Source organism: Lycium ferocissimum, chromosome 1, assembly GCF_029784015.1.
Source record: "Lycium ferocissimum isolate CSIRO_LF1 chromosome 1, AGI_CSIRO_Lferr_CH_V1, whole genome shotgun sequence".
Lineage (NCBI taxonomy): Eukaryota > Viridiplantae > Streptophyta > Magnoliopsida > Solanales > Solanaceae > Lycium > Lycium ferocissimum.
In genome coordinates, this window is record NC_081342.1 from 66,511,009 (window position 1) to 66,525,778 (window position 14,770).

General features: G+C 31.9%; 1 pseudogene; it reads right to left on the bottom strand.

The window, feature by feature from the left end:
* Positions 1-155: 155 nt before the first annotated feature.
* Positions 156-3,006, bottom strand: LOC132066643 (methanol O-anthraniloyltransferase-like; annotated as a pseudogene).
* Positions 3,007-14,770: the final 11,764 nt, after the last annotated feature.

A 14,770-nucleotide genomic window follows, 5' to 3' on the forward strand; every position in this document is an offset into this window, starting at 1 on the left:
CACGTAAATTGAAACGGATACTTGATTTATAAATATCATCCATGATGGACAGATACTTAATAGGAAAAGTATGGAATATTACAAGCTCCATAATTCTGAATTAATCACTCCCAAAACAAGCATTGATGAGGTGGAACTAAAGGCAAAAAAAACCCTCACATCTTTGAAATCATGTTGACTCCTTCCACATTTCAGAAAGTCATCTTGTATGCAACTTCTTGAAATTTTTCATGGCCAGTGGAGGCAAACTTATAGCTACTAAAATACCTTTTCCTCCCTTGTCATTTTTAACAGGAACACCAAAACTAGCGAAAGATATAGCTTTTGGAACTCCTCCAAAAATGGGCTTTTCCCCATCCAAAATCGAATTCATCAATTCCAGCAAATCTAGGATCTGAGACAAGAAAATTCCAAGATTTTGTAATTTTTGGTCGCCATCACCATTAAATCTGTTACTGATCTTATGTATTCTTCATCTATATGATCTTTAAGTTTCTTGACCCATTTAACTGCATACGTCAGTGGATTTGAACATAACGGTCCTGTTTTTGATACTGCAGCTGGAGTAATGAACACATTCCCATAATATCCAGATGGAAGTTCAAATTTTAGTGATTTTTCACGTATGTTAATAACGTACGTGAAACGAATAATTTCTTCAGGGTGCAAATCGAGAGCAATGGTACGGCATTTCCACAAAAATGCCATTAACAAGTCGAATTTTGTACTTCCACAATTTAGAGAAACTTGATTTTTAATCGCTTCCATCTCCTTATTTCCAAAGAAAAATGATTGTTATATTAACTTGTCTTCCATAGATTCCCATGCAATTCTTGATTCAATTTGCTCATCAAACTCATGGTGAGTACATGCAATACATGGAGATGGTCTAGCACTTAGGAGATGCCTTTGCATGGCCGGCTCTAAGGTAAAGCTAACAAAGCAGGTGCTTTAGGCCCCCAATTTTTGGGGGCCCCATTTTTAGTAATAGTAGGTTTATAAGTTTTCTTTAAAAAAATATTAAATATTTATAATAGAAAAGTAATCTTTTTAATATTAAAGAAAAGATAATTTTTTGACTCTGAATATAATTTTTTTGATTGTGAATAGCGTGTTCATTCTAATTCTTAAATCATTGACATAAACATGTAGGAAAAGTCGTAATTAAAGTACTAAAGTAATATCATTTTAAGCTCCATCGACAAGAGATGCTTTTATTGAAATTAGTATAAGTTAGTGAGGAACCAAAAACTAAAAGTAAAGCTAGTTGTTTAGCAACATACAAACTTAAAAATTTTGAGTTTTTATTGGGTATGACTATTTGGTACGAGATATTATTTTTTGTTAAGTTAGCAAAAGTTTACCATAAAAAAAATTGAAGCGTATGAAAAAAAAAAATTGATTTTCTGTATGATGGTAAAAAATTGAGATCATTAGATGACAAGAATTTTAAAATATTTCCTTAACCTTGAATGTTTTTAAAACATAGTAATCACTCACTCACGCCGATATTGATGGTCTAGACTTATATCCTGAATTAAATATGTTAAGAGAAATCATACAAGTAGAAGATAATAATCTAATCAATATACTCGATCAAATAAAAAGACTTGCTTCTTTTCAAATGCTTATATTGCTTATAGAATAATGTTAATAATTCTGTAATAGTTGACTCAACGGAAATATGTTTTTCAAAATTAGAATTGATAAGATCTTACCTAAGTTCAATAATGCCTCATAAAGATTAAATGGATTGGCTATATTACTAATTGAAAAAGAATTATTAGAATTAATTGATTATAAAAAGATTATAATATATTTGCATCTCTAAAAACTAGAAGATTAGACTTTAAATCAAAATATATATTATGTTTTTATATATATATATATATATATATATATATATATATATATATATATATATATATATATATATATATATATATATATATAAAGGCCTCCCATTAAATTATGGCTTTAGGCCCCTAATGTGCTTGAGCGGCCCCTGTGCCTTTGCCATACATGTAAAATAGAAGGTGCAGAAGCTCCTTGAATTAATTCACTTAATGCATTTAGAAACATTTTAAAGTCATATGCATCCATCATAGTGTGATTAACTTTGAATCCAACAGCAAATCCACGACAGCTAAAACGGGTCACCTATGCATAGAGGTATATTAGTTTAAGGATTTTACTTTTATATATTAACCATGTAACTACAATTACCGTTTATAAATTGAAAAAAGGAAGGTAGCAGACTTTGTAAATATTCTTTACACTACAAGTGCATATTAGCTAAATGAGATGATACATAAATATCCCTTCAACCTTTTTTGAATTTTCAACCACACACTTAAACTTGACCTGTTACTCCCTTATAGTTGATTTACATGACATATGTCATGCATTCATTTTTTCTTGTTTAAAAACCACGTGCAGGTAATTCTTTTCTTGCGTATCGAAATAAGCAGTTGCTGAGTTAAATTCAAGCAACGGGACTCAATTGAATTTCGTTTGAAAATCTCAATATGTAAATAGGGTAAAAATAATTTTTTAAATATGTGTATAAAAGCTTTTGAAACCCCTTGACATAAGAAAGGCTTAAATATTGTGGTAAAGGGGGTTAAAGAATTACATAAGCTCATAAATTAAATCCTAGATGTGGCGTTCTTACATTTTTTCTAGATCGCTTTCTTAGGATGTTTGACTCAGTCACTGAGCAGAACTATCCTACACCACATATATATATATGTGTGTGTGTGGTGGGGGGGGGGGGGGGTTAGATCCCACCTTTTCATTTCCTTTCCATTTTCTTAAGATTTTGGATAGCGATCCCAAATTCAAGTTAATTCTATTTGACCTTTTTCTCAAAAAAAAGATAATTATTTAATTCCCAATTATCCCTCTATAAAGGAAGATTTGAAAGAAAAAATGGCAGGATATATATTGGTTATTTACCTGAACTACCAAAAGAGGGCAACCAATGATTCCATCAGGAGCAACGAATTACAGCCCGTGCCTCCCCTTTTAGTACTGTGATTGAAGGATCAACCAATATTCATTTTGAGACCATTATTAGGTGGCTCCTATTTTAGAACTCCTTATTATTATTTTTTTACCCCACTCCTGGGAGCTTCCCCTTTTTGGTCCTTTGGTGACTCGAACCCATAATCTTCGGGTTGGAGGTGGAGGGTGTTTACCATCCGAGCAACCCCCTCTTGTCGAGATAACTCCTTATTATTCTGTAGATGAGACTCATTGTTTGGATGGTTGCTAATAGGGGTGTATAAAGAAAACCGACAAACTGCACCAAACCTATAATTAGAGTCAAATCGAGAAAAAAATCCGACTAGTGGTTTGGTATTGAAATAAAAAACCCGACCATAATTGATTTGGTTTGGTTTTAGCTAAAAAAGTCGAACCGAACCGAACCGAACCGAACCGACATTACATGTATTCAATTTTTAAAAACATTTTATACATAAGAGTATTTATTTGTAGTGTAATTTATAAATATTTCTTATATGTTTTCATAGCATTTGTCTTTTAACATAATATTTCAAGCTTGAACTTAAAATTTTGAATGTCAATAAGTTTTATAGTCCATAGATGTTAGTAACTCAAATAAAGTCCAAACCAAAATCAACTCAACACTAATGCTAACAAAATAAATTCAATTCTAACACTAGGAATGACAATAATGTTGGATATCTATTCTTTAGTTTTACATAATTGGTTTAGAGAGTGAAAATATATAACTTAATTTTATTTTGCTTTGTGAAGGAAGCAATACTTATTAGCCGTACTTATTTTAGCATGACTTAGTATTTTTAGATTATGATCATTTTCTTTATGGGTTATGAATTAGCAATATTTATTTTAATCGATTTTATTATCTTTTTCGTTGAATATTTTAATACAATGCTACCACCCATCTCACATTTTGTGTTATTTTCTTAAGAAACACCTTAATTATCTAGTTGTATTTTACTAGGACTTAAGAAATATTTGAAGTAAAAGTTATATGTTTTGTATGAAGACCATTCCAGAAAAAAAAAACAGAAAAACTCGAGAAAACCAAAAAAAGGAAAAAAATCGAGGTTGAAAAACCTGACTTTTATTGGTTTGGCTTGGTTTATAGATTTAAAAATTTGACGCCATTGATTTGGTTTAATTTTTAAAAAACTCGAACCAACCCGGTCCACGTACACCCCTAGTTGTTACATATGGTTGTTTATTGTTTGGATGGTTGTTACATATTATTTCATAATGTATTGCACTATTGTGTTGTATTATATCGTACTGTATTATTTTAATGAATACAATGTTTGGACAGATTTTATCGCTTTCCGTCGTTACATAATGTCACACTTCAGCGATTTGAAGGAAAACCTACAAAAAAGCGTAGGGTAGGTGTAGAGTTAATGATCAAATTTGAAAAAAAAAAAAAACCTATATATGCATATTTATCACGGAATTGATAGTTATCCTAAAGGTGTAGCTTCACAAGCGAAAACAACATTAAAGAGACAGTTTAGGGTTGATCAAGACTCGGTTCTATTAATCGTACCAAAATTTGGTTCGGTTCAACTTGAGTTTAGCCTATATTATTATTTTTTGTGTCCCAATCTATGTGTCGTACTTTCCTTTTTAATTAATCTAAGAGAAAAGTTATACATCCTTATTTAAAAATTAATTTAAGTTTAAACTTCTAATTTTATATTTAATAAAATGATTTATAACTCACACAAATGTTTATGATTTATTTTAAATTATAAATTTTAAAGCAATTCATTTCTTTCTTAAAAATTTGTATTTTCTTAAAATATGAATATAAATATAGTTTTCACATTTTAAAAAATATCGCCAAAATTTTATAAAAAAATCAGATCCGATTGAAGAAGGGAGTACATACGTATGGCTTCGAACACCACGTTTTAATTTTCACTACCGTGGCTCCAAATACCCAAGAATTGTCGGTACAAATATGTACTGCCACATTATTGAGGAAACGACTTTTTCTTCCAATGTTTTCGACAGATTCTAACGTAAGGCGTTTTTCTTTCTTTCTTTCTTTCTTTCTTTCTTTGTGAACAACATTAAATGAAAGTCAATGATTTGGACAGTTTAATTTGTTCTGTCCTTGACCCTTCAACGTCAAATGTTTGTTAAAGCTATGTGGGCTGGTTGTTAAACCAAAATATAAGAAAGTACAAGTGTGTTAAAAGCTATGCATCCACCAAACAGTATATGAGGGACCTGGGGGTATATTACGATTTTAAATAGTTTAAGGGGGTTAGGACCAAACAGACAAAGTAAGCATTAATAAGATATTTTTACCGTGAAAAACTGATTTATAACTCACACAAATGTTTATGATTTAAAAATCACGCACCATTATTTTCTTGTGGTGATTTCCAACTATCGCCACATAATCCGATTGAAGAAGGAGATACAACTGTGGCTTAACCCAAGAAATTTTCAACGTCTTAATCCCTCACCCTTGTCGGTACAAATATGTACTGCATTTTCTTCCAATGTTTTCGACAGATTCTAACGTAAGGCGTTTTTCTTTCTTTCTTTGTGAACAACATTAAATGAAAATCAATGATTTGGACAGTTTAATTTGTTATGTCCTTGACCCTTCAACGTCAAATGTTTATTAAAGCTATGTGGGCTGGTTGTTAAACCAAACAAACTAATACACCTGTGTTAAAAGCTATGCATCCACCAGACAATGTGTACCACTCAAAAGCTTGTAAAGATAAACTTCCTACAAGCAACATTTGAGAATTCAAAATACCTACAAAACAACTAATTCCTTTTGAGAAGAGTAGGTTTACAAGTTATAGAACAAAAGAATGAAAGTGTTAACACATCTTCAGTTGTAGAGAGAACAAGGTTTGACCTGGATTAAACAAACTAGTAAGCAATGACTACTGTTGTCGAACACACCTTGAAAGGTGGAAACTTCCTACAAGCAACATTTGAGAAAGATACTAAACAATTTTCCTTTTGATTTTTACAGCAAGAATGAATTTTCCCTTGGAACATGATGTCTATATATGTGGAGAGAGAGAGAGAGAGAGAGAGAGAGAGAGAGAGAGAGAGATAGATAGAGAGAGAGAGAGAGTGAAAGTATCACAAATAATAAACCTTGGACCATTGGTCAAGCTGCAGCAACTCTGCTGCTGTACTGCTGCACTGCTATAGTACGTTCGGCGGCTTTTACAACCTATAGAGTTGATCGTACGACGCCTTGGGACCTGATCGAGTACTTGGTCCCTCTAACGACATAACTGGTTCCTCGAGTAGGTTTGTCAAATCATCAAAACACGAAGTATCATTCCTCATCAAAGTGATTCTTTTATAAATATTACTCTTGTTTTAATAAGCACAAAGTTTAAAAATATCTCTATATCATGTGACAATGATTATTTATACCTCCGTTATACTATCCGTCCATTACTACCCCGATGTTATCGGAGGCGGAGCTCGAAATTTGAATTTTATGATTTTTGAATGCTAATCTTTTTCAAGTTGTTGGATTCTAAATTTATAATCTGTACATATTCAATGCACTTTAAAGTTAAATACATGGTGTGAATCAATGTTATTAGGTTTGGCCGAATCCCGCAATCGACAGTCTAGCTCTGGCCCTAGACGTTATAGAACTGGTGCAAACATACCCCTCCGCCGTTAGGGCCTCCACCATGGCACAACACCATCCGACATGGCCGGACTATTGGTCAAGGTGCAATGCCATTTGACATGCCATCTCACCCAACCACAACATAAATTACTACCACCACTTTGAATCTCACCATCACAACTTCTATTAGCGACCTCCCTTTTCTCCATAATTGCGCGACCATCACCATAATCAACTGGCTTGAAACTTTAACAAATTAAATAATTGGGATTCCGAATACATAACATGGTAAAGTCCAATGAGCATCATAATGATGCACAAGATCAAGTACTGATCACTGATGGAAAAGTGGCGGGTTGTGTCCATTACTTCAAAAAAAATGGAATTAACGACGGACAAATTCAAGATGTTCAGATCACCATTGGATCTTGAGAGAGAAAGAGAGAAGGAAGAGAGAGTACTTTCATATATCATTGAAATGTAATCTCATACGCTTGAATAAGGCTAATGAGACATACATACATCGCTATATAGAACAATTAGCTAAGACTAATCAACTAAGTAATTGTAACCTAACTCCTAATAACTAAGTGGGTGAAAATCATTTATACCCCCAACTATGCTTTAAAAATTAAACTCCCCCCTCAACTTTGAACAATAGATATTCTACCCCCTTTATCCTACTTGATTTTTTAAAATGCCTATTTTACCCTTACATTATAACTTTTGTCTTATTTTTTTACTCCTAAAAAATCATGATATTTTTTATTTTCTTAATTTATGTAACAAATTTCTTATAAAAATTAAATATTATCTTCTAGGTGAAAAAAAAAGTGAGAAATACTAACTGAATATATAAGTTAATGATGTTCTTAATAAAATAAATTATCAGAATAAACAAAAAAAATCAAAACTTTAATATTTATTTATACAAGTGAAAAATAGAGGGCAAATTTTAAAAATAAGTTATTTATACTGTAAACGAATTTTATTATAATTTAAGAAATATTCCATTAGTGACAACCAAAACTTGTTTATATATATGAACAATAGAGAATAAGAGAGAAGTGAAACTTAAATACACACACATGCATGTACATACATATATACATACTTACTGCATATGATATTGAAATAATAATCATAAAAAATAGCATTAGATTTTGTTACAAATTCATAACAGTATTATTCTACTTATAATGTTAATGAACTTAAATAAGAATTTATAAATACCTAGATTAAGAAAATAAATAAATATCATATATAATATAAAAATGTATTACATAAAACTGGAGGATTAATCAAATCAAGCAAATTCCTTTTTTTCTAGTGTTCTTTTCGAAATTTTGCATATTGAGCATTAGATAGCATTTTGTAGAACCTCAATAATCATTAGCTTAATTATATGTAATTTCATTTTTGAATGTTCAAGTGGGAAAATGTTGGATTTTAGAAGGGCACATTGGTTTGGGGGAAAAATAATATATATATATATATATATATATATATATATATATATATATATATATATATATATATATATATTGAGCAAGATATCTAACCCTATAGAGGTTCTTGATATTATCCTTCTATGATTTGGAAACGAATGGTGAAATATGCATGAAAACAACATATGACTCAACAAAGACCTATGTTATGCTAATTGACTATGTAATGTAAAATCTTTTTTAGAATAATCTTATTTGTATTCTATCTACCACTAAAAAAGATGGTATCTAGGGTCCAGTAAGACTTTGGCCATATTGAAATAATAATCATGTATTTTTCATTCATAACGGTCCAAGGCTTATTTCCATGTGAAAATTAATATAAAAATGTAGCTGTAGGTTACTTGCATTGTTCAAAGTTTTTAGCCTTTTTAAAGCAATAATATATAGTTTCTTCCTTCCATTTATTGAAAATAACATACACCAACATATTAGGTTGGAAGTAATCTTAGGTAGATGTTTAAGGTCCAGTAAGGTCGGTGTATTTATAATATATGTGAAAATTGCCCTAGCTTGGTTACTTGTGTTTTTAGCCTTTCAATGAATAAAACATACGTTGGAAGTTGATTGATGTTTAATTGGAGATTTATAATATATGAATAAAATAATGAAAAGAATGAAAGCTGATAAAGTGTAGGTTTTGCCTAAACGGACGATATCACATCTGTCAAGAGTATCTTTAGGTTGCTTTAGATAAATCATATGAATTGTGCTGAACATTATCAGTTCCATACCAAGATAAAAATGCAAAGTTACAAACTTGTGATAGATTGACAACCAACATCAAATAACGCTGAATCCTCTAAATACTCTGAAAAAATAGAACATAACCGACACAAAGGATTCATATGCAGTAGTATATCAAAATGTTGATTGGCAAATTATTAGTCCATGTGTCATGTATGCAAGTTGTCAATTACTCGTGAAAATAAATGGATGAATGTCCATTTACAAAGCAAGTTTTGGACATATAGATAGACACTTGTTCATAATTAAGCCATTCATTGTGCCTATAGTAGAGGCTCTCCTTTGCCTTGAGATAATCAACACACGTCCTCTTCCTCTTTTTAATATTTCCTCATAAAATATTAATTGCTCACTTTCCCTTACTTCCTTTTTCATATTAATTGAGCGGGAATTGTAATTTAATATTTTTCTGATTCCTGTATCCTCTATAATTAGAGGTAGGCTCATGTAATTCTAGGGAAATATTTCATATTGCTAAAATAGTTTCTTAGAGTAGCGTCTAGCACGATTCAATCCAATTTATTAATTCATTTAAAATATTATCGTTTAATATTTAATTTTGCAGTACTATTTCTCAATACTCTTATTAAAATATTGTTTAACTTTTGGTTGTTTTAGACCAATAATTTGAACTTTGCTAAACATAGTCGGTTCCAAACACAGATAAAGATGCAAAGTCGCAAACTTGTGATAGGTTGACAAATCAACATAAGACTCAATCATGCTGAATCTTCTAAATACTTGGAAAAACAGAGCGTAACTAATATATATATATATATATATATATATATATATATATATATATATATATATATATATATATATATATATATATATATATATAACGAGTGAAAATGATTTACCCTTACATTATCAACTTTTGTCTTCTTTTTAACTTATTTAAAATCATGGTATTTTTTATTTTCTTAATTCATGTAACAAATTTCTTACATATAAAAAAAATATTATCTTCTAGGCGAAGAAAAAAGTGAGAAATACTAATTGAGTATATAAGTTAATGATGTTCTATAATAAACTAAATTAACAGAATAAACAAAAAATTAATTTATTAAAAATAACCAAAACTTTAATATTTATTTATACAAGTGAATAATTAGAGGTCGTAATAACTTTATGAATATATTTCTATGCTGGTAATGCGAAAATAGAGGCAAATTTTTAAAAATGATTTATTTATATTGTAAATGAATTTTATTATAATTTAAGAAATATTACTTGTTTATTTATATAAACAATAGATAATAAGAGACTTAAATATACACACATGCATGTACATGTATATAGTGTGTGTGTATGTATATACACACACACTTATGCATATAATATTGAAATAACAATCATAAAAAATAGCATTAGATTTTATCACAAATTCGTAAAAGTATTATTCTACTTATAATGTCAATGAACTTAAACAAGAATTTATAAATATCTAGATTGAAAATATAAATATTATATTATAATATAAAAATGTATTACATAAATGGAGAAGTGAAAACACAAGGATGAAATAGTCATTGCATCGGCCTAAAAAATAGCATTAGATTTTATCAAAATTCAAGATTATTCTACTTATAATGTCAATGTTAAACAAGAATTTATAAATATCTAGATTGAGTTAAATATTATATTAAATATAAAAATGTATTACATAAATGGGCGTGAAAACACAAGTGATTTTCACCCAGGGAGTTTGATTTTTAAAGCAAAGTTGGGGCGTGAAAGTGATTTTCACCCATAACAGATTCCTGGAACTAAGCTGAAAAGACAGAAATACCCTTGCAAGGTTGAACTACACTTAACCATAGTCTTTAATACAAATTTTGTAGCTAAACAGCAAAATCCATCGCTAATCCCATTCAGTGATGGATTATAAAAAAATTTGGTTAGTATGAGCAGAAGTGAATTTCCCGGAAAATGTATTCTTGGAAAATAAGTGAATTTCTACTTATTTTCTCATGTTCGGTTGGGTAATAGAAAATAAGTGAATTTCATACTTATTTTCTCATGTTCGGTTGGTTAGTAAAACAATATTTTTCGAATAATACCCACCCAAGCCCTACCAACCCCAACACCACACACCCACCCCACCCCCACCACAAGCACCCACCCTTCACCACCCACCCCAGTCCTATCCCCACCCTACAACCACCCTCGGACACACTTCATCTTCACCCACCCCACCCTACACCACCACCCACCCCCACACCACCGCTCCACCCAACTCCCCCCCCACCCCCCTCAAATTTTCCAGTTTCATATATTTTATTTTACTTTTATAAATTTTTTATAAAAAATGGGAAATTTTTTCTTACCCACCCCACCCCTAACCACAACCCACCCCCACCCAACTACCACCCACTAACCCCCTCCTACCTCACTCCCAACCATAACCCACCCCCACCCAACCACTGCCCACTAACCCGCATCCACTACCCCCTCACCACCACCCACCCTCACACCAAATTTAACCACGCAAACTTTCCTTTTTTGAGAATTTTTTTGTAAAAGTAAAATAAAATATATGAAGTCGAAAATTCGGGAGGGGGTAGGAGGGGTTGGGTGGATGCTGTAAAAAACCCAAAAGAAAACTTTAAAAGAAAAATTTGGAGGGTGGTGTAGAAAACAAAAAAAATCTTTTCAATTTTTTTTTTATTTTTTAAAATTAATATTTTTGGAGGGGTGGTGGGTTTCGGGGTGGGGGTTGGGGTTGGGTGGGTGTTTAAAAAAACCAAAAAAAAAAAAAACGTTTTAAAAAAAAAATTTGGAGGGTGGTGGGGGGTGGGTGGTGTAGAACATTCAAAAAAAAAAAAAACTTTTCAAAACTTTTTTTTAATTTTTAAAATTAAATGTTTTGGAAGGGTGGTGGGGGAACCAAAAGAAAAAAAATTTAATTTTTTTTTTGTTGGAGGGGGGTGAGTTGGGTAGTTAGGGGTGGTGGGGCTGGGGAGTGGGTTGCATGGTGGTGGGGTGGTTGGTGGAATGTCACTTGTGGGACTTGTTTTCCCTACTTTCATTAGGGAAGTCATTTTCTCGTTTTTAAGGAACTTGTTTTCCTAAAGGAAATATTTTCCAAATTTTTTTACAAAACGAACATGAGAAAATTGAAAAATATTTTCCGAAAAATGTTTTCTTCCATACCAAATACACACCTAAGTCTCGGTTCTACTAATTGTAGCAAAATTTGGTACGGTTCAACTTGTGTTTAGCCCGTACTATTACTTTTTCTTCTTAATCGGTCTAAAGAAAAAAGTTAGTACACTCTTATTTAGAGATGAATTTAACTTTTAATTTCTTTTATTATTCATAAAATTATTTATAGCCCACACAAATATCTATGACTTGTTTTAAACTAATAAATTTAAAATTATTTAATTTTTACTTCAATTTCGTGCTTAGTCAAATACTACCGCATAAATTGATCGATGGAGGATGTAATTTTTACTAGCCCCACTCCAAATGTGGTATCCAAGGATTGGCAGTACAAAAGTTAAAAGCACAATAAAACGTTTTTCTTTCTTCGTGAACAACTTTGTTCAGTCCTTAATACTTCAACGTGAAAAATGTCATTTTTTTGCACGGATTGGCCTTCAAAGACGCTGCTGGTCTTTAATTTTTGTCCTTCACTTAAAAAAGTAGCCGAAAATATTTCGAGATTTTGGGTTCAAACCCCCGCTCAGTAAAAAAAAAAAAAAAAAAAAAAACGAAAAGTTTGCCTTATAAGGCACATCATGTCTTAAGGCAAAAGTTTGCCTTGCGAAATTTTGCAAGGTCTAATTTTTTTTTTTTACTCTGCTGGAATTCTACAAAAGCTAGACCTTAAGGCCTAATTCCCGAATAAGCCTAATTTTGCTACGAAACTCTGCCTTGCGAATTTTCTTTTTAACTAAGCCGAGATTCGAATCGGGAACCTCGGGGTATTTTAGAAGAAAGGCAAAAATTAAAAACCAGCAATTTGAGGGATAAAAATTAAAGATCACCCCCGAATAAGAACAATCATGCAAATTGCCCAAAAAACGTTGGTTTAAGCTATGTAGGTTGGTTGTTATACCAAAAGATAAGAAAGTACCGGTGATTTTGATAAATATTACTCCAACTATTTTGATTAACAGAAAAGGTAAATAATAGCCTTATATTATACGAAAAGGATCATTTATATCCTCCGTTATACTATCAAGGGAAAAGGGTCAAATATACCCTTCTACTTTAGTTTATTGGTTAAATTTATCCTCCGTTAGTCAAAGTAATTAAATATACCCCTCTGTTAGCCAAAGTATACACATATACCCCTTGAATGGATGAAAATCCCAAATTAGCCAAAATTACTCAATTTCAATTAAAATTATTCGACCCGTCTCTTATAACCCGACCCGCGACCCCATCTCCTCTCCCTCACTGTTGCTTGCTCCATAGCCATCATTGCCGACGAGCTCGTGACACCGGAGCTCCGGCCACTATCACATCAAAGCATAAGTGAGAAAGAGGCGGGCAAACAAATGGCTCCGAAGAACTTGACTTTCAAGGTTTGTTTTTTCAACATTCAAGAGCTCGCCGGAGCTCCGGTGATAATAAGTATGTTCTTACTTAATGCCATCATCACATACGTCATAGCCATCATCTTTTCGTTCTCCTCAAGATTGGAACCAGCATTTGCATGATCTGATGCGGGTTTTTTTGCACTCTTGGATAGCATAGTGTTGATTTCTCATGTATTCGACATCTGACTTGTCTTGATCTAGCTACTGCCATTGACCTCTGTTTGTATACGGTTCTAACTGTAAATGTCATTTAGGTATGGGATGCTACTGCAGCACCCTAAGCTATTGGTATATCTGAAATCTTATCGAAATCATCGTTCTCGTTCCACGACAACTAATCGAATAAAAAATGATGTTCCACGACACTCGCCGGAGCTCCGGTGTCACGAGCTCGCCGGCAATGATGGCTATGGAGCAAGCAACAGTGAGGGAGAGGAAATGGGGTCGCGGGTCGGGTTATAAGAGACGGGTCGGGTAATTTTAATTAAAATTGAGTAATTTTGGCTGATTTGGGATTTCTATCCATTCAAGGGGTATATGTGTATACTTTGGCTAACAGAGGGGGTATATTTGATTATTTTGACTAACGGAGGGCAAATTTAACCAATAAACTAAAGTAGAGGGGTATATTTGACCCTTTTCCCTACTATCAATCCACCATCACCCCTGACGTTATAAAACCGGTACATAATTGTAAAACTTACACAAATAGCTACCTTTTAGTAGCCTCTAACAAGTTATAGCTATAAGTTGAATATTTACTATTCGTAGCTGGTTTTTAATATATTTTAGATGAATCTCGGTGGTTTAAATATAGTGAAATACATTGATATATAGATCGGCTGTTGAGTAAAAAACGGCTATATTTATGGCAATAAGAATCTTTTCCAAATTAAATGGTGATTTGTATTAATGGTTCCATGATTCACGCAAACCTCATGAGGTTCCATTACAGCTAATGTCTGTCAATCAAATTAACTCCATTCAAATACTTTTTGAATTCAAAAAACAAAATCAGCATCTTATCTTTCCCAAAATATAGCAAAAGTTCCTTTCTTTTAATTTTTTTTTTCAACAATCTGCTTTGCGCTAATACAGAAAAAATCCCTTTCGTTTATTAAATTTTTCAACAATCTGATTGGAGATACGTTGTTCTAGTGGAGAGCAGTAGGAAGATCAGATTACAACGTATCGCTCTATTTGTAATGATATAAATGGCCAGCGTAACCGCTTTGATCCGACATTCTGTTTTTTGGAACGATCAAAATTGTTATGTTAACTACAAAATAGATGCAGTTGTATTCAAG